The sequence below is a fragment of the Helicoverpa armigera genome, chromosome 5, assembly GCF_030705265.1.
Source record: "Helicoverpa armigera isolate CAAS_96S chromosome 5, ASM3070526v1, whole genome shotgun sequence".
Classification (NCBI taxonomy): domain Eukaryota; kingdom Metazoa; phylum Arthropoda; class Insecta; order Lepidoptera; family Noctuidae; genus Helicoverpa; species Helicoverpa armigera.
In genome coordinates, this window is record NC_087124.1 from 6,626,417 (window position 1) to 6,646,336 (window position 19,920).

Here is a 19,920-nt window from a genome sequence, read left to right on the forward strand (position 1 = left end):
TAATTAAACACCTTGAAATCAATATCAGACAAGCAAAGCGATCATTTATTGTATCATTTGTTGTTTAGTGACTTTGAATGAACGAGCTGAAATTATTTTCTCATGTTTCGAATATGAGATTGCGTAAGTAGGCCCTCTTTGTATTTTCAGCAGGTTTCTTTTATTGTAATTACAATGGCGTGCATATTAATTTCACATTAACATACAGAATGACTTAGTACCTTACAAATGTTACCCGAATAAATGGAAATTAACAGGTACATAAAGCACGCATTTTCCATTGCTACTTTTTAATTAATTTAAATGAGGAAAAATATATTTGGTGAAAAAAGCTTCGAAAGGAAATGAGAAGACGATATTTTAGCGTGGGTACTTTCATGTGGACACCAATATAGGTAATATAATTGAATTGGTAAATATATTTCCTTTTTTTTACTTTTAAATAAAATCCACATAAAATTACTTATTCAAAAATAAATATTCATTATTTTGAATACAATTTACTGGTTTTACGAATGGTATGTTGCTGTGTACCTATTTCAGACCATTTGTTGACGTGGGTGAAATAAAATACCGGTGAATAGGCTTGTACCTTTTGTTCTTTTTGCTCCAATTAAAATAAACTTTTTTTACACATACATAGTTGAATAGTAATGAATAAAGCACGCCTTTTAAGTTTGTAATTGGCTACGGCGCTACGCCGCTACGCCAGGGCTACGAACATATATTGGAGTGGTTTTCACTAAAAGCCAAGTACCTACGAGCTGTCTCTTGGTACATAGATTTACATATAAAAAAAATTTTATCATATTTATTTCATATATTAGAAATTCTTTAAATGTCCTCAAAGGGTAATAAGTCAATAAACTTTATATTCATCATCATCATCCTCCGAGCCTTTTCCCAATCATGTTGGGGTCGGCTTCCAGTCTAACCGGATTCAGCTGAGTACCAGTGCTTTACAAGAAGCGACTGCCTATCTGACCTCCTCAACCCAGTTACCTGGGCAACCCGATACCCCTTGGTTAGACTGGTGTCAGACTTACTGGCTTCTGACTACCCGTAACGACTGCCAAGGATGTTCAATGACAGCCGGGACCTACAGTTTAACGTGCCATCCGAAACACAGTCAATGGTGTCTAAGATATACTTAGAAAGTACATACAAACTTAGAAAAGTTGCATTGGTACTTGCCTGACCTGGGATCGAACCCGCGCCCTCATACTCGAGAGGTTGGTCCTTTACCCACTAGGCCACCACGACTTCAAGTCAATAAACTTTATATTACCGTCCATAATTGTATTTGGCTTACTTTTTCAATCATAGAAAGCGATTAAAGTATTTTCTAGGTACGACTTTCAGTGGCGACGGGAATATTTCAATTATATTTGAATTTGACAAAATTGAAATTTAATTCTATTAAGTCATTATCAGAAGCGTCTGTTGACGATATTTTAACCTAGGTACTTCTATAAATAAGTCCTAGGTAATGAAAAAAATATTATGTCAATTACGATTCATTGTAAATCGTTCAAATGATATATCAACTGCCGAACATCGCCTGATACTTGATGGTATTAGCAGAACAAAATCCAAATTTAGCCGAGGACAAAAAATTACTGGCGTAACAAATGACTTCTTAGTCTAAAAATAGGTACATTTGTAAGGTACGTTAAGCTCCGGCATAAAAAGAAAGGTAAAATTAGTCAGTTCATTGCTTTATAAATGAGTCTGGCTAGGATTGATCGGGTGCTGATGACGCCGCACCGGGAGATTAATAGCGCGAGAGCCTCAAATGGTAAACACTATGATTTGCGAGATACCGCCTTTATTGACCATTGAGAAGCTTTTAATAATAAAGATATAATAAGTGTATATGAATTTGTAAAAGTCCACTTTATTCCGATGATGTTAGGTACACTAAGTCGCGTCTTGAAATATTAAGCTTCTCAAAACGAAAAAGCAAAAATAACAGCTTAGACGAAACAATATTTATGCTACATTAAAACTTATTTCAAACTAAAATAAACATCAAATATTCAACTACTAAAAACTTATCAGACGGAGAATAGTTTCTATTATTTTATTTGAGACATACGTATCTTGTGCTCCAATAATAAAGAATAGAATAAACATTGAATCGATAAAAACCACATCTACCCATTCACCCCTACTTTAGCGCCATTAACACATAGTTATAGTACTCGCGTCACCATCTATGACATTTGTATGATAATTTTATTACAGTTCAACGAAAAGATGGGTAAAAGTGCGAATTACCGGAGCGAGGGACGCAACTACGACGACAATGTATGTTTATGTTCACCACAGAGTAGTCATTTGTATAATTTTTGCATTTAACTGGACAGCGGGCAACGTTACGAGAACAGTAAACGTTGGGTAAACATGGAGTCGGTATTGGCGACTACTTGTTGCATGGCACCCGTGGGTACTGTCACCCATTTTTATGACGCACCGATCAATTTGTTTAACATGTTACTTTTTGCCCTACTAATTTGTTGCCTCCCCATGACTTTGATGTACTATTGTTGATAAAAGTCGTTCGCATTTCTTGTCCAATCATTATTTTTTGCAGAGTTAAACTTTTAAGAAAATAAAGCATATACGTATGCCTACGTTTCGCAAACCCATCAAGAGCTGAGCTTATTCCCATCAACTGGACACAAATCCGGACTACACGTTTCTAAGACATTCCCAAACCTACGACTTATGGATTACTTTATGTAACTGCACTCATAACGTTTGGTAGATCAGCAACGACAGTATGACTTTCATGAGTATACTCACAGATTCCTCTGTAACTTCATAGAATGCTTAAGTAGAAATAACAAGTTAAAGACTTATGTATGTGTCACACGTCGGTGCTAAGCCTCACCGCATTGCAAGATAAAAGCAGCGGCAAACCGCTCGAGTAATCTTCGTTGATAGATTTAAAAGTGCTTAGTTGCAACAAGGGAATGCTCGCGCGGAGGGAAAACTACAGAATTGCTTACACACCTACACGGTTTCTGTTTACCGATGCGCTCGAGTAGTTTTCAAATGATCTCAGTTTTACCGAAATCAAAAAAGGTTTGTTTCTTTTAGGCCACTTCCAATAAGAAGTCTAAAGAGATTAATGAAAAATATACGAAAATATTATGTTAGGCTCGTACAAGTTAGAATTAGGTAACTTTATTCGTTTACACCAATAAATTAAGTTAAGTTGCTCAATATAATTCAGTGCCAACACCTAACATTCTTTGAGGCAATTTATTAGTTTCCCAAACGGTTTATTTAATGTCCGAAGGTAGGCACTAGTTAATCCGTTTTATGTCCCACAAACAAATCAACATAGAGCCTATAAACATTTTGTCCCTAACCTAAGTTAATATTTAATAAAAAAAGTATTTACCAAAAGTAGAGATTGTTGAATCATTGCAAGCCAGTAACAGTATCAATCACGATTTTTTTTAAACAAAACAAAATGTGAACTTACAAAAAGATTACGAGAATTTTCTTATATATCTCTGTCAACGTTTATCAAAAGAGAATCAGTGGTACATTGTGCAGTCAGCCTTAGTTTGCCGGGAGCCAAGTCACGATAAAAGCGGGAAACATTTATACTTGATCTTTTTGTTTTTATATAGGAGCAATTTGTTGCGAAGCCCGACTATAGACTACGGAGTATTTCTCATGCCGACTTCATGCTCATCTCTATTATTGAGTCGCATTCAATATTGTGCGTGCTTTTCTGTTAGATTCATTTTACATTTGTTTTATCGTCGAAGATTGAAAACTGGTTGTCTAGTTTAAACTTGCAGCGGGTTTAGATTCAGCTACATATAAGCTATTTATTAAAATATAAGTATCTACTTAATAAACAACTTAAATTACTAAATGTTAAAAACACAGTTATTTCGGTACACATTAAACCAAACCTACGTAATACGCCACTAAGTTGAGCCCGCATTAAAAGTTGGTAAACTAAAACTTTTCTTGACTGATCTTCCCATCGATGTACTGTTAGTACTGCGGTTTTACTTTAAGTATAATTTCCCTAATAAAAGCATTAACGAAAAGCTACAACAATAATAAATCAGGGCGTACGTGCAAAAACCTATTTTGTAAGTACGTTTATTGTTCGTTTTCCTACGTAATGTTATTCCAACCTTAACGTCAGCACTCGTTTCCTTTGCACGGTAACTTTCAAAGGATTTATGACCAAACCTACAATGTGACGTCATTAGCGTTTTAATATAAAATAGCTTTAGAATAAAATTATTCAAATGGAAGTCAACGACGTATGAGACGTGTTGAACCCAAACATTGCCGCGACTCTTGTATTGAATGAATGATTTCAATACCGATTGATATAAATATGAAAAGTGCTAACGACAAAATATGTACTTATCTAAAGAAGCTAAGTTCCAAAGAGCAAAACATCTTCTATTATCTGCCTTCAACGACATCATTATTAGAACGTGATTAAGTTGGTTCATTAAATATACTTTAATTATAATCTTCATCGCTACTTCATTTGTATTTGAAGATATATTGATTCGATATTTTAATACGATTGAAAGAAAAATATTATTACTATATTCATACCTTAATTGGAGTACCAAAATCAGAAAACTCACACTCATGTCAGTGAAAACGTACTCAATCTCCGAATGTGAGCCATTTTTAACTCGCCCTTTCATAACTCATTATCGAACACGCATTCACAAAGATCCGGATTTCCACAAAAATGGTGGTAAGTATTCATCGTCGTAAAGACATTTATCAAACGATTCAAAGCACTTGATCCTTTAAGTCTCGGAACATTCAAAGCTTTTAGAAGAATGATGTTTATGCCATGACTTCGAATGGCTGTCGTCAGAAAAATTAATGGTGAGAGTAACTGCTCGGCAATTTAACGAACGAATTGCCGACAACCTGCGATTAAGTGCCACCTGTAACACGGTTTACATCTTCGATATAATTTTATGATCCAATAAAACGATTTTATCACACGTAAGTCTAATAGGTACCTATATACTTGATCTATTCTTAGAACAAACATCGAATTTCTCGTATGAATTATTGTTTAGAAGTTCATAAGTATTGTTAGACAATACTGATAAAGTAGTTACAAAGATGGGTACTCGAAGGAAGTGCCTTTTACTTTATCACTTTATACAGAAAAGGCAGTGGTTTTATGTTACTAAGAAAGCAACAAATAAGGAAAAGGCGCATCGCCAAAGGTCACACTTGCAATGAGATTTATTCCCTTACGTAATATTGTAACAATCCAAAATAGGATAAACTATTTTGTACAGGACACCTGACGACAATCTTAAAAAGATTTCATTGATTTGTCAATCCGTTTAATTTACCTAAATCACGTCACACATTGTGTGTGTCGCGATATTTCGCGATCCCGGGAGGTGTATTTCTTTGCGAAACAGTTGTCTTCGGGGTCCTATCGGTTTGTGTCGACGTTCCAATTTGTCAACATAAAATAGGCAGCGACATCGATAGGCCGTCCCGGCACACAATACGGCGACGCGATATGCCTACGTCACTGTCTTGGATCGGGACATCTGTACCTGACAGATATGTATCGCTCTTTTTATTTATTCAAAAGAATGATCCTAAAAATCTACCAAGATTAAGCAAAAAGAAAAAGCTTCTTGAGTTCTTCTCCTTAAAGTTTTTCATTAGGTATGTCTATCTGGCAGTTTCATTATTTTATTCTCTGAATCCAAGTTGATGTACTTTTCTCAATTTCAACTTTAAATCTGCATAGTTTTATTAGCTCTTCAAATGCAATTTAATGCAGATCTGACGGAAACGGTTTCTCCTTTTCCTGTGGCTCAAAGCTCACTTGAACCAACATTAAAAATTCCAGGAAAAATACTTGGGTGAAATGTTATAAGGAACACCTACAAAAAATAAGATATTTAAACGATTTATGCTTGCGTACCTACATAAACATTGAGTGATTATAAGACTGATTTTGAACACAAAAAAAGTCGTTGTTTCACTCAGGGTTAGAATACCTTCAGGAAAATAATCTTTTGTTGCTTTAGGAAGTATTACGTACCTTTCCGTTTACTTTGTCAATGCTTTTAGTTTATGTTCTATGTATGACTGAGTACATCACTTTGTTAACACGTGCGTTTCTCGAAAATATAGTTTTGTCATAAAAAAACAGTACCTCCCAACTTATTGTAATACTGCTACATGTTTTACTACTACCTACGCTTTTCATGTTTTAACAGGTAACTCTTCTTGTTAATAGTTACGGTACCTACTTACATGAGCGGATGACTCAATAACTCTTGATCCATGACAACGGAGTAGAAATATATTTCATCCAATACGCCAACTACTCTCGACAGAAAATGCATGAAAAAATAATGGAGAACTTCTCAACAACTAAAGTACCGTTAAGGAGAACGAAGAAAAGCTTTTAGTTATAAAAACTATCGAAATAAAAAACGCGACAAACGGAGGGCGCTAACCGCCGCCGCTTAATAAGTTCACAAAGAAACCAACTAGCCACTCGGATATGAACATTTTAATTTGATTAAAACTTCGAAGATGGTTTACGAGAAACTCTTGAAAGATGTTCGAACCATCAGTACTGTGAACTAACAATAGCTCTTGCGCCCGACTCCACTCGCGTCTATTAGATATCCTTCATAAATAGACGGACACAATACAATTCGCTCTCATCCAATTTTTTCCATCTGCGCTCCTATAAATCTGAACAGCTCTCTCAGAATGAAAATAACAACCACCCTGTACCTATAACATGATAGGGAAATATGTATCTCTATCAAAAAAAATATATTTTTAGTGTGTTCACTAATCGATCTGAAATTACTTACTAGAACAATTTCACTACTTAGCATCAACTGCAACTATAAGCAGTTTTGTTGAAACGGTATTACGTGGGTTAAGGGCATTTTTAGCAGGTCTTCTATTAAATAGGGGTAAAATTAGCTGTCCAGGAAAATTAAGCGTGGGGGCGACTACCTATTTAAAACTGCGTAAAGGCTGCGGGCGATGCTTAGATAACACAATTTACTAAATACATTCGCCCACGAATATGAAGTGCCTCTTTCCTGATAATAAAATATTTCCAAGGCAATGGTCCAGAGCGCACCAAAGCTATAATGATATCTCAACCGGGCATCTGCCGGGAGCGCGTTCTTTAAGAGATAGTGGCTTAATAAGGCAACAATGAACTTGATATGCTTCAAGAATGGCACAAAGAAATGAGAAAGCTTCTTAGACGACGACTTCTTGTTGTTAGATATTTTTTCAACTGCCCTTTTGTTTTTGAACCGCTGAGATGATGATTTATGAAGATATCCCTGTCAATCTTCCTGTTATATTTGTGTCAAAGGGGTTTAAGGGTATTTTATATTCTCCCATTAAACCCTTGTGGCCATCTTTTTTCGGTTCGATTCGGTTCGACCATCTTACACAAAGTTAGATATGAAATAGCTGACAATTGTTCACTATAATAATGAAGCCTTTTTCATTTTCTTTGTTGCAAAAACAAAGCTCGTTGTAATTAAACAATACTTAGACAAGCAAGAGTTGCCGGTTGTATTTGCTGTTTCAATGTTTACTGTACACAGACAATGCTGAAGCCGTCAGTTATGAATGACCTACATTCGAGTCATCATGATCTAGATCAACAAGTGGTGAACCACAGTCATGTCACTGCCCCAAAATACATAAACACTAACATGCACAGAGACGCAGAAAAGGCACTTTGTCAACTTAGTACGCATTTACCATTCAATAAAATGTAATCATTATGAAAGTCATAAATATACGTATTTGTAAACCATACAAAACGATATATTTGTATTTATTTATACTTTCAGATTATTACTTTCGTAATAAGTAATTTCAACAGAAACTCGCGTACTTCACGCTTCTCGAATACGATAAAAAGCTGAATAAAATGAGTTTCTGGACTGTAGTCAAAAATCCGATATCAAATACCGAATAAAAAATATAAACCTACAAAGAGCGAACTGTGAGCGAGAGCCAAATCGGCCACTGGTAAACATCAGCCAAATTGGATGGCGCGAAATGGCCAAACATTTCCAGGTTAGGGAGATCTACTCAGGTAATGATACGGCGACGTAAAATATAAATCGCATTACTTATCCCAAATTAGGTTTAAAAGCGAAACTACATTTGGGTTCGAAAGAACAAAACTACAGCTATTAGGATGTTAGATTATAATGTGAAAATGACCGAACAAATGTAAACCCTTCGGGCTCCTTCCTCATATAGTGGACATCTACTAACTTGAATTCAAAACCTGCAATGCAATAAATTTTGTGGGATTCAGTTGGATGCTGCTTCTCGCCTAACATTCTCGTTCTATTCGAGCAATTCAAGTTAACTTTAACCATATAATGCATTACCTGGATCGTGCCGTATGAAGTGGAATTAACGCCTAATTAGCCTGCAACTAACGGTTGCTGAAAGGGACTCCACATATCCATTCGTTGAATAACTACTTGCACAAAAAAAACTCGGAGAACGTACTGAAAAAGATGCAAAATCTGGATACATATTTTTATTATTCCGATAAATATGATTCTCTTTTCTATGGAATGATCACTTCTGTTTTGTTTATTTATAAAAATATATCCAGGTGCGATCAATAGGTTCACGCTTTTGTTTTTGAAATTCCAATTATGAAACAATGGCTGTCAATTGACTTTTAAGATTATGGTTTCCGACAGCCTATAAGTTCTCAACGTTACCAAATGACCAAGAACCATAAAAATAAACTAAACTACGCGGTGAAAAAATATGATTAAGAATATTTGATTCCTGGAATAGGTACACTACCTACAAGTTATCAAGACAAACTAGACAAGGACAAAATACTAAAATTAAAGTAATTTAACTTTTGTATACAAGTCTGGAATAAAAACAACGACTATCATACATTAACTACCTCTTTTAGTGAAAAAAGTGTACCACGGAAGGTCACAGAAACGACACAATATTTCGAAATGTGTGCTCGGTCGGAATGAAATACTGCCTTCTGCAGAACCACCCACTTCTCCGACTGACAGGACAATGTCAGTTATTGTTAGAAATAAAACCGCAAGGATTTGCTTATATAATATATACCCCTTTATTCAAAGGTTACCTTGTCCTCTGGTAGCTTTTACCTTTCTGTAAGATATACGATCTCTTTAGTCACACTATTTATTTTTCGTGTGGAAGTTTTGGTGATGCCAGCCGGAGCACTCGTAATATCTAACCTACTCTATTCTATAAAAAAGTTGAAAACATTTTTCACTGTCAATATTTATATACCGAAAGGAACTAACATGTAGAACGGCAGATGTAATCAAGGCCTGTTAATTTACCGATAACATAACAATTAATAAACTCATTTGAAGAGCCCTATCGGGAAGCTAGAATAAATCAATAGAACTGATTTATTGTAGCCGAGCAAACAACTATAAATCAAAGGCAGGCGCGGCACCGGCCGCGTGTACTAACTCGCGATACAGTAAATACCTATGACGTTTATAAAACTTGTGTGACGTCACAAATACCATGATAATTTAGCCAAACCGCAATGAGATACCAGAGGAGCGCTCACATTTTCCTTTCACAATTCTCTTGAGGTTAAACGCGCCTCATATAAAATTAAAGTTAATCTTCCAGCTTGCATCGGTTCCTATACGAAAATATTTATTGTTCATCATTTCGATATCAATTTATGACAATAATTCGCAAAAGCTCTATCTTTTTTTCCAAAGCACGTCTCAAAAATAATTGTGTCTTTCTACCATCGTACAACCAATTACGTATACGATAAAGTTCTTTATACATAGGCACACATCCGAAGCTCTATTTCTCTTTCCGTTTGACTGAGGAACCACAGTATTTAATCCAGAATTGAAAGATAAAGAATACTTTAAATACTCTGTCATCAGATTTAAAAGGCTGAAACAAGACGAAACACAAAAACAACCGTCTGGGCTTCTATAATGTAGGACTGACACATTGTTTACAAATAAGTAAGGAACTGTAGCAGGCAAAATATCTTAACTGAAAATGGACACCACATTCCCTCTTTATATTATCTTTTTTACAGAAAGGAAATGAAAAAAGTTCGTTATTTAATTTAGATGATATTCCAAACAGGGTTTGAACAGAAATCATTCGTGAAATGATTTAATTAAAACTTCTAAAATTCTAAATCACCGGTTATCAGAGACTGCTTTCGTTAATGTCGTACATTAGCAACTTGTCCGTATGTTACATACTGTATATGTGTCTACAGGATGCTTCGCAGTCTCGCTTGCATATTTTCGTGGACTTGAGGAGTAGGTTGCATCCGCACGTAATTTCAGGCGAGCCCTTAACTTCGTTGTAGTAATTTTATCAGCTCGGCGCGAGTGGATAGCGTCCTGGTTGTCCAGTACTATGACACCACTTTTTATCAGCATTTTACAGTTCAAAGACCTCTGCATATTTAACGAGCGATTATAAATATAGCCGATATCTAAAAGAATTTAGGTTGTATTATAAAATTAATCATCCGGTCCTAAACCTCGCAAATTCCGGATTCCTAAAGCTTTATGAAGTATAAATATCAAAATTAGTTAAAACAAGAGCCATTGATCAACATCACGTTAGTTCCGATATGACCATTAATCAGTTTACCAAACACCTTTGATATAGGATTACATAGACATTGGTCTAAATATGTCAGGATGACATGGTGACCTCGTGTGAGATTAATTCCAGTCGATATGAGATTATATGACATCGACAATGTATTTTACTATGTCCGTCCACAACATCAAACTTTGTACGTAAGATTCTTTGAGATAATAAACTTACGAGTGACGGAAACTCCATGAGTTAGTTGGCAAGAGCGCTTCTACGAGTCTTTTGTGTTACAGACAGGCAAGGACGTTTTCAGGTACTCATGTAGGTAGATAATTGTAAGTTCTAGAAAAAATACCCGAGTAGGCTTGACATGAAATAAAAACAAAAGAGATCCGAAAAGCGAACCGATGCTATGTTCCATCGGTACAATCTCGCACTAGAAGATAGTCGATAAAGTTCTCAAATAATTTATTACCTATCCAACGGGTTTCTAATATTTTATTGGCCGTGAATTTTATTGTTATTTAACTATAGATATATGCAACAATATGTGGCGATGAGGGATTTATGTGCGATGTATACCGAGACGCAACAGCTGCGTTCATGCACACTGCTCTTTACGAGCGGAATTTAATCAGGAAACAATTGCGTAAGTGACTGTACGCTATTCCATGGAGTGAGGACCGCTGCGATGAGCACATTCATCTTAATCTGATTTAACTATACTGGATTTTAAGAAGAATAACGAAACCGAATGTTAAAAATTGGCTGCAATAAAAGTTTAACATTTTACAACATTTATTTTTGTTACTTTCAGTATATCTCCTTTTGAATTTTTCTAACTATTCACGGTAATGCTTGCATGCAATTCAGTAAACAATGTTCATAATTATTACAAAACGGATGAACCTCCTTCGTGTTAATTAATCGAATCAGGAACTATACACGGCCGACTATTCGCCAAACCTATCACAATTTAATTGGCAATTTGTGTATTACAATAATTTATGTCACCCAAAGCCAAATCAGTGTTACGTATTCATATAACTCGTATTTGTTCAGTATTTAGACTTTTGTCATATAAATTGGTTCATTAATACCTTAAATCTCTGTGGGATTATAACAAAGGACATTAATATTATACCTTTTGGTGCAATTTTACTGTATAATGTGGGGATTTGAAACGGATCATTTTAAGGAGGTATAAATTCCTCATTCTCATTCATTTATTTGATCAGGTTAATAGGACAGGCGTATAATATATTTTTTATCAAAACATCGTGAAAACAATTTAAAAATTTTACAAAAGTTTGTGTTTTCCAGCAACTAGAGTAGAGGACGTTTGTAGCCTTCTCAGATATTCCCTAACTAAACCTGAATTAAGTGGCGTTATTTCACACACGAATTACTCGCTTTTTCTTCTAAGTACTAAGTAAGTAAGTGGTTACATATTTACCAATTTAAACCTTCCAAACAACGGTAAATTAGACACATAATAAATTCTATTGTTTGGGACCCTTGCGAGCCTTCCGCTGCTTAATGAATTAGAAGGTCGTAATAATGCTTTTTGACCGACCCTTGCAGGAAGATATTTTATGTACTACCTACATAGAACCGCAAGTCTAAGCACAAGTGCAGTTTCTCTAAGCTAATATAAAGTAGACTGCTTATATAGTTGTATGTACACACGGACCCTCTCGCCGTGGTTGTGTACTTTACAACAATCTCAACACTGAACACTACACCCTGTAGAAGGTTATCATGACACACGTTTCTCTTTCCCGCTTGATAAGGATCAGTGACAAAGCTAACGATTTTTTTCCCATTCTCGTATAAAATTCACATCTTTTAAATGAATGAGAGTAATCTGCCCTAAAAAGGCTATAGTTGTTCGTAGTATTTGTTATTTGCAATGTCAACGTTCGAAATTCAAACATGTCGATATGTCATTCGATGGCCTTTTTAAAAAAGAATAAACTTTTTAAATGTGAATGTTTGTCAAAATCCAGAGCTTATAGTGATGGCCGGGTCAACGGGCAGATTCCAAACAGCTTAACCCAGCATTGGTATCGACATAAATCATTTATTAAATACACAACGTTACACAATGACCAACATTGTGGTATGTTAGTTGACACAAAACGGTTCAACGAAAAAATAATAACTGTTATAAAAATTCATCATCGAAACCAGTCAGTTTTAATCTCCATTCAATTTTTAACACCTAAACTGAATTGTTGGAAACCACAAAAAACAATGCTTTTATACAATATACGTTAAACTTGATGAAGCAATTTCTGTTCATATTTTAATTTCACTTTGTTGATGCAACAAAGTAGTACAGAAAAACTTGACTTTGGTGAACTATTTTACGGCAGCAAATCAGTTAGGGTAAGGATAGAGCCCCGACGTATCCCTGAACGTGACACGGTCAAGGTGCTCCCCGAGGACGCAATGTAACATAATACATAGATGTTTGGTCAGTTTTCGAATCTTAGATAATTCTCCGTTCCGTAGATCCTTCGTACGTTAAACCAAAGACTTACAAAGTATTAAAGGCGACAGAAATGTTCGTATGCGCGGAAAAGTGGTGTTAGCGGACTTTGCAGGATTACCGCTATGAAAAGTTGCGATTTATAAGTACGAAGAGTGTCGCGCTGACTCACCTTGTACGCGACGTGATTAAAAACTACTTGAACGTTAACCTTCTTCGCTAACACAATTTTCTATGTCAATTGATAATTTCGACTCTCCTATAAATTATGAACGCGGAATCTCTCAACTGATTGCAAAGTTTGAAGCCTGAAGGAACCTATCTGAATTACTTCGAATTCGATGTCATAAACCGATAACGAATTTTAAACCCAATTTCGAGGATCGAAACCCTTTGACGTCATTATCATATACGATATTTATAGCACAAGTGTATATGATTAAGTTTGTTTAATGAATAAATAATAATAAACAGTGCCAAGCATTTTGATTAAAATTATAAACTTGGCGAACAACAAAATAAGTCTAAGTTTTCAATTAAATCTTGGTCTGTTAATTCAACAATAAGATTAACATTTGTCGATAGTAAACTCCGTCGTCCACCGGACAAAGATTATCTGATAACTAACTGGAAATAGCCGTTAACAAGACGGCTTGCAGTAATTATTCAGAAGCCGTCACTGGAACACCTATTGTTTCTCCCGATCCCACTTAGCGTTGTTTATTCCGCATTCTGCTGCAAACTTTAGCTTTTGCTTATTGTTATAGGCTCTCGGACCCATGAAATTCATTGTACCGCATAAATATAAACTATACCCACAGAGTTTATGTACTAAATAAAATAGTTAACATACAGTGTACCAACGCACAATGGTCTCCCTGTACCATTCATCGCTTTCAGTGGTCGGTTGATAGCAGAGCTTGTCAACTTTGTAGATCCGTAATTTAAGATTGTGAAAAGTGGCAGTATTGGAATAATTCTCCTTTGATCTAACACCCTGTCCCATATAAGTCACTAGATTATAGTACTTAGATATTATTCAAATGCAGTATAGAACGAGCAAGCTCAAGTCTCGATCATAATAAGAGATCATCAAAGTTTGCACTTTCCTTTGCGAATATAAGATTAGTATGCAGTAAGATCATAACGTTGTTTTCTTAGTAGTATTCCTTTGCTTAGTTATGAATAGTTTAATCAAAATTAATGCAGTTATTTTTTAATGAAAGTCTAACAATCTGTATAGCTGAAAACGTATATTTTTTCAATTTCACGTTATTGCGCTATTACCTCCGATTTTATGAAATCCCACTCAAAAAGCTATTAACTACGGAAATATTGTTATTGACGTATAGACACTCAACTAACATTGACACAAAAATAGCAGATAATGTTAGCTTTCAGTATACTATTATGATAACACCTTTAAGTATTATCTATATGATAACGCTCGAGTTTCAAAATACGATTCCTTTTTGGATAAACCTTATTAACCAATTGCCATTTGGAGATTCCCATGCGGCTGCCCAAATCTAATGTGCTATAACACGCACACGATTGCACAATCACTAAGTAAATTATGTTACCCCAAGGTGAAATTAATGGGAGTTTACCCTTATTTTTCTTAATACACGACAAAAAACAATGTGAGCGGGGAAATTTGAAGCCAACACAGACACGCGTGTAATCAAAGTTGAAACGCATAAGCTGACAAGGTATTCCCAACGATGAAACTAATATGAAGAATCGTAACATATCAGTATTTTATTGTACTTTTTATGTTCTTGATAAAAGACATGTAAAGATACAGATTTCATAAGAAAAGTGGAATCTCCAGATTTCATTAGATTGATGAGCGACAAGTAGGTATATGTATTTTGCTCAGATTTTATTTTAAATATAATTGAGTTTATATTTATTTCGGTTCTATATGGAACCGAAAGATTCCGATATTTTCTAAGCGTATTAACTTATTAAGACATTATACGCACTACCAAAGACCAAAGATTTGTTATTCTGTAGTTTCCAAGTCGAATACAGTCATGAATCTAAAATTACCGAAAATTGGTTTTCTATGCCTAGCACACAATTCGATTTCCATGATTACAGTAATCCTTTCGGAAACTGCTAGAACGAAGAATATGTTTTCCGTCGAAAACGGTTTGCATATTTCCCCTTTTCCTTATTCTCTGCAATATTTTTCAATTCGTTGGTTTATTTCTGTGGTGTTAAGGCAAAAGGGGATGAGTCAGAAATTGTGAAAAATGAGTTAATTACACAGTTGGGTACAAAATTTTACGAACTATCATGGTAAAAAGGAGATAATTCAATATAATGTATTTTATGTCGTGAATCTCCAATAAAAAATACGAGTCTAGTCATAAATAGCAAAACCTAAAAAGTAAAAAGGAGTTTTGTCTAGTTATCTTCTTATTGCATACGTGATCCTTTACTTATAAAATTAGGTATAATGAGATAAGTCGACTTGTGCCTAAATTCATATTCGTCGTTCCGCGTTAGTTGCATTTCGCGCGCGAAGTTGACGTCTTTTTACTAGTGCAACGGTGCAAAAAATCCTAAAATTATGGTTTACGTGGGTAATTTGAGTGTTGAAACCTACAGAAATGAATAGGATTAACAAGTTCGATTTAACGTAAGTATGATGAATTTAAAACCTTTAAATTATGAGCTGATTCGGATCTGGAGGACAACCAGTATGGTTTCCGTAAAGGGCGTTCAACAGTTGACGCTATACTGCTTCCTCCACGCATACGCGTGAGGGTCCTGGCGGTCCTGGCGGAGGAAGCAGTCGACCGGGGCGAGGTGGTTTCGGCGGTGTCGCATGACATCGCTAACGCGTTCAACACCCTGCCCTGGAATATCATAAAGGAGGCGCTCCGTTATCATGGAGTCCCAGGGTACCTCCGTCGCATAATCGGGGCCTATTTATCCGAAAGAGCTGTCGTGTACCTGGATCGAGAAGGATGGGTTCGTCAGAACATCTCTTCCTCAGGGGTCGGTTCTTGGCCCTCTCCTGTGGAACATTGGCTACGATTGGGTCCTGCGCGATGCGCTTCTCCACGGCGTCAGCGTGATATGCTACGCTGACGACACGCTAGTCACAGCACATGGGTAGACGTACCGGCAGGCGGCCATTCGGGCCACAGCCAGTGTCGCGCAGGTCGTGGGTAGGTCTTGGCCTCGAAGTGGCCTTGCACAAATCCGAGGCCCTTTGCTTCCATGGGCCAAGGAAGAAGCCACCTCCGGGGTCCAGTATCGTGGTGGGAGGGGTTACCATCGCTGTGGAGCCGACAATGAAATACCTGGGACTCGTTCTCGAAAGTCGTTGGGACTTCGGGCCACACTTCCAGCGGCTCGCTCCTCGGTTGTTGGTCGCAGCTTTAGCGCTCTCACGCTTGTTGCCCAACCTCAGGTGATCCAATACCTCCTGCCGGAGGCTCTATATGGGGGTCGTGCGGGCGATGGCGCTTTACGCCGCGCCAGTGTGGGCGAGCACCCTGACGGCCCGCAACCTTCCAGTGCTGCGAAGACCACAGCGAGCGATGGCCATCAGGGTTATAAGAGGATACCGCACGATCTCCTTCGAAGCTGCATGCCTCCTAGCCGGATCGAGACCGACAGCCCTCGCGTCACTCTATACATGGCGCGAGGAAGCGGTGGGGCGGGCCGAGCGCCTCGTGCCTCGGCAAGTTGAGTTGCGCAGTTCAGAGCTCCGCCAAGACCTCATTGCGGAATGGGAGCAGCGACTTGCGCGACCCACGGCGGTAAGGCCCATACTGAAGGAGCGGCTGGAGGGACGCCACGGCGCCCTCAGCTTCCGGCTGACACAGGTCCTTACCGGACATGGGTGTTTCGGAAAGTTCCTGTGTCGCATCGGTCGGGAGCTGGGGCAACGCAGCGCCGTGACCTAGCGGCAGCAGTAGACGCTGCGGGAAGTCTTTCGCTGCCGGCTGTCGTGTCCTGCATGGTCGGCAGCGAAGATGGATGGAACGCCGTCGCATCCTTTTGTGAGGATGTGATGGTTTGAAAGGAGGCGGCGGAAAGGGAGAGAGAAGCTGCTTCCTCTCTCCCCGCCCGCAGCAGACGTGGAGGACGTCGCAGAATGACTAATCTCCGGCCACCATAGGGCGCGGCCTGCGGGCGACAGACTAGGGGCGTCTGTCGTCCGATCAGAAACAGGCCTCGAGACGGTGGCGTTGTGTTGCGCGCGCATCTCTTAGTGGAGTTTGCTGTGGCCGCTGGGTGACGGCCACAGAGGTTGACGGGGCCCGCCTTTGAACATCTGGGGGGCCAATACCTGTCGGGGGTGCGGAAGAATGCTTTGGCGATACCCGTGCCCTCGACAATAGGTAATTGAAGGCAACACTGGGTGGGTTTTTAGCCGGTAAGAGTTTGGCACACCCCCTCCACCGACCCCAGGTGGAGGGAAGTCCATGAGGATTTCCCCCCTGCCAAAAAAAAAGGTATATACGTAAATAATAATAGCAAATAAAGAGACGAGTCGTTCTAGGATTTTTTAATTTTTACGGAAAAAGGAGATATGTCAATTATTTTAATAATTAAGAAATAAAAATATTTTTCGGGTACATATAAAAGACGACTAAATTAATAAATGAAAATTAAAACAGAGTTGTGTTAATTATTTCTATACATTTTTGATTAAACTGCATTTTTATTACAAAACAAACACGCGTTTTTTTGATTAGCCCCTGGTGAAAAGTTGTGTTTTTTGACTCATCCCCTTTTGCCTTAACACCACAGATTTAACCGTTTAATTTTTTACTCATCTCGGTTTCACTTAAATTACGCTCTGATTTAAATGTAATTTCTTAATTTATTGCGCCGGGAAACATAAAACAATTAAGCTTTCGAGGGAAGCGAGAAAAGTGGCGTTATTTTTCGTATTCCCTGAATTACACGGGTTTTATTAATGTTCGGGTTAACGAGCCGATAGACTTATTGTAATCAGTATATCAGGTACCTACATATGTAGCTTGCTTGTGTTCATTTAGGTAAGTAGGTATTGCTTAATAGCTGAATTAACAAAACTTGTAAACTATTAGTAATTGTGCCCTAATTTTAATTTGTTAATTCGCTTTATAGACGGAAAATCCAACGCAAACTAAGTACAAATGATGCTGTGATGTAATTTTTGAATCATCATTTCTCGACGGGTTGATCTAGAAACAAATCCATCAGTTCCCAAATTGTGTAACGTTTCTGTATAAACCGTTTGTTAACGAATATAACAAGGAAACTTGTTAAAAATTTTGTTATATTTGAGTCGCACGGTTGTTCTGCAATATTGTCATAAATTATGAGTAGGTTCATAGTAAGTATGTACCTAATGCTTGAACCCGTGGTTATCTTATCTTCTTTAGTATTATTTCAATCAACTCGAATATTACATCAGATAGACTGTAATCGGAATATTTGTAAAAGTGTGCCCAAAATGCTGCGTATTATTTTATATAGGTGGGTATTATAATGATATTACGTGATATTTTTTTATTTAATTTTTTAAGGCTACAAGTTTAACTTTTAGGTGTAGGTACATTTTGCTGCATTTTTATTTATTTTATAACATATTTTTCGTATTATAAGTATTTTTTTTATCAAAAGTTCATTAGAAATAGTTTATCTTACCTATCTAAATAAAAACAGCTTACTATTTACTCAAATGATTACATTTTTTTGTCTTGTAAACTTTAAATGCTTTAAATATTACTTTTACTTGCAAAAGTTATTTAAGTCAACTGAAAATTAAGTGTAATCTCACTTGTTAATATTTAAAAGTTAGTGTTTCTGATAATATTAGGGTGCACTTACCTTCGGCAGACGGAGTTGTCGCGCCGACGTAAACTTCAAAACTAACTGAAAGTTCGCGGATAATGTTCAGATAAAGTAAAATTCACTTAAAAAACTTAGTCACAACTCACTGGAGGATGTCGTTGTTAGAAAATAAATATTTTGAAGTTAAATGAGGTTGTTATATTGAGAGTATATATTGTTGTCCGTCGCCAAGTTCTCTGTTGGAACGTTTGGGCGCGCCAAAGTTGTGTGTCGATGGCTTCGGGCGGCGTGCTTATATCTCTCTGAAAGCGGAGCCTGCGCGCATGCGCGACAACCATTCATGTCACTCTCTCAATGACCGCCCCTACACACGTCATCATGTTAATTATTATAATTTTTATGTCATCCTTAACTATCATCATATCATCTGACTGTACTTTTGTTTATCAGCAGTGAATCACTGTTGCACAAAGTGCACGTCATATTTTTATCTAACAACGGGAAGATGACAGACGAAGTTAAACATATCTCAAGGGTAAGTCTTAGATAAAATGTTTAAAAAAATCTGACTAAATAATGCTATTAATCTCTTCTATTATTATCATCATAAACACGTGATTATGCAGATGATGTGTCATCATCTGTGAAAATCTTATTTGTTTTTTTAATAGCTAATAAGAAAACTTCCCGAAGGAATTTCCCGTCTCACTATGTTACATTTGCTCGCCCTGACAGTATTAAATGCATTACAAGTCAATTAGCATATCGGATTAGTAGGTCTAATTAGATTGGTACCCTGTGGCCTAATATTAGACGACAGAATCCGCGCTTACAAATGAGTTAAATGAGGGTACCTAGCTACTGCATTGCACATATTTCAACTGATTATGCGCAGACGCAGGGCAGACAGATAGGTATTTGCCCTGTTGAATTCTGTTATCAACAATTAAAAC

General features: G+C 37.0%; 1 protein-coding gene across 3 annotated transcripts in view; it reads right to left on the minus strand.

The window, feature by feature from the left end:
* Nucleotides 1-19,261, minus strand: part of LOC110370568 (diuretic hormone 45) — a 56,725-nt gene extending 37,464 nt beyond the window's left edge. The window contains exon 1 of one of the 3 annotated variants that reach the window (XM_021326438.3): nucleotides 19,004-19,261. The gene's annotated coding sequence lies outside the window, so the exon portion shown is untranslated. The remainder of the gene's footprint in view (nucleotides 1-19,003) is intronic. The other 2 variants (XM_021326447.3, XM_021326455.3) reach the window with 2 other exon arrangements.
* Nucleotides 19,262-19,920: the final 659 nt, after the last annotated feature.